Source organism: Pocillopora verrucosa, chromosome 4 (assembly GCF_036669915.1).
Source record: "Pocillopora verrucosa isolate sample1 chromosome 4, ASM3666991v2, whole genome shotgun sequence".
NCBI lineage: Eukaryota > Metazoa > Cnidaria > Anthozoa > Scleractinia > Pocilloporidae > Pocillopora > Pocillopora verrucosa.
The window spans coordinates 1213352-1215613 of NC_089315.1; the positions used below are offsets into that span (position 1 = coordinate 1213352).

Consider the following 2262-nt stretch of genomic DNA (forward strand, 5'->3'; position numbering starts at 1 on the left):
CTAAAGCCAAACTAGAGAGAATGCATGTTAATCCTTTTTAAGTACACAATAAATGACAAGTGCAGTCTCTAAAGTTCGCTTCAATCATTTGTGCTTTAGAATTGAGCAACAAAATAAACTAAGGATACTCTAATATCATAAAAGTTGAAAGTAATAATAATGTGACATGTGAAGCATACATGTTGATGTAACTAATGAAACAGCCATCAAACTTCAGTCTAACGCTCAGGGAACATGTCACAATTAATTCTCTGTCGAGCCTTTTCCTTGCAGTACTTCTTGTGGGAAGGCCAATCTCTCTGTAGAAATCAAACACAAGGATTACCATCCAGTGGTTAAGTTCATGATGCCTCATTTCACATTTAAATCAGGTTTGGGCATCATCATCAGATTAACCCTTTAACTCCCAAGATTTGATAGTTAATTCCCCACTCTAGCTGTTACACATTTCCTTGTAAATTAGTTATGAGAATTTGGTGTTACATCAAGATAATAACTTCTAGCTGATAATTTTGAGTATTCTCATTACTTGTTTAGTTACTATAATTATTATTAGACACTATTTACTTTACTTCCATTCTGTAAAACAGTGGACTATACAAATCACAATTCTAAAATTTTAAACTGAAACTGTTTAATTATTTTCTGTTCACTGACCCACCTCTTGACAAAGAGGTCCACAGTATCTGACTTGCTGCACTGTCCACAAATACTGAACTCCCGTAGCTACAACCAAAGAGTACACACGAATTTCAATGAAATAATCATATACTCAGCACCGAAAAAAGGGCAATAAACATTGTAAGGACAGAGGTTCAAAAATAAAAGTGCACATTGGAACTCAGCCTACAGCCCTCAAACTTGATTAAAATGTTTAATTAATTTTCCACAATTGCATAATTGCAGTTCACCCTTAAGCGCATAAGAGTGTCTGGCTCCTAATTTCTCCTTACAGTATCACCCTTGAAATGAAATGTTAAGGTCATGAGAATAATGAAAATGAATCCCAATTTAAGAAGCTCCTGATTGTCAAACAAATTCTCCTTGTCATTACCACAGTAAATGTGGAGAGATCAGTGTGGAGAATATGAATGCTATCATAAGAGTGGAAAGGGTTAAGCTAGGAGAACATTTTTCAAGTGGAGTTCTGAACTACTTGTCACTCAAAAAATGGGTATGTACTTCCAAACATGGTATGGTTTGCAAAGTCCTGAGTTTAACATAGGGTGTAAAATTGTTCTATCTGGCCTTCAGCAGAGGGTGTGAATTGGCAACATGTGATATATGTGTACATTACTTATAGTTTATAAGTTTTCAAATCTAGTTGTAAATATTCTATCTAAAAATTCATGCATTTGGCTCAAAGAGGTAAAGATGCCACAAGTCAAAATAAATTTTCAAATCTTTGTTTTAACCCCTAAGAGTGGCTAGCATCCAATTTCTCCTTACAACATCATCCTGAATCAAATATTAAGGTCACAAGAATAAAGGAATTGATCACCAATGAAGGAGGCTCTTAATTGTCATACAAACTCTCCTTGTCAGCAACTTAGGAAATGTATAGAGAACAGTATGGAGAATATGCATACTGATGTTAAGGTGTAAAGGGTCAAACAAAGTGGCCAAAACAAGAAGATTTTACTCCTAAACAGGCTCAAGGTTTTAAGGCCTCAGAGGTACACTTAACTCAAACAAAGGAAGTAAAGTAATGTAAAAATGAAAAATAAAAAAAAATTATAAACTTGTCTACTAAATCAACTAATCATCATAAGCTCAGGAAGGCCAGCAGGAGGGAAGAAACATCCAGTTGTAACATTTTCAGTAACTGGACACTGAGCTTTAAGTTTGATGATCCACTAATCAAGAGATAAGGAACTGACCTCAGTTTCCATTTTACAGCAAGGGGGGTAGTGGCACTCATAAAAAGATAAGGTATCGTCTGGAAGAAAGATAAGAAAATTCAGGAAAATTTCTAATATTAATGGTACATAATATGATAACAAAATCCAGATATTCACTCCTTGAGGTAGTCAATAAGTACCACATATATTCCAACTACAAATATAAACCACTTCATCACATCAATAGAAGGCACATACTGGCTAGCCTGTTCCAGGTTTTCAGTAAGTAAAACATAGTTATGATGGTTACTGTGTGGCAGTTGTTGAGGAGTGAATTATGAGGGAGGTTTGGGGTGGGTCACAACTAGTTCTTTATTAAACCTGACCCAAACCTCCCTGGCATTTCCACTCTGCCACTATT

At 35.3% G+C, this 2262-nt stretch overlaps 1 long non-coding RNA gene across 1 annotated transcript; it reads right to left on the reverse strand.

Annotated features, from left to right (window-relative positions):
* LOC136280571 (uncharacterized) lies at nt 1-1944 on the reverse strand. The gene is made up of 3 exons (XR_010717332.1): nt 1881-1944; nt 662-726; nt 1-299 (listed from the first exon to the last, which is right to left on the reverse strand). It is a non-coding gene; the product is annotated as an uncharacterized lncRNA (long non-coding RNA).
* Nucleotides 1945-2262: the final 318 nt, after the last annotated feature.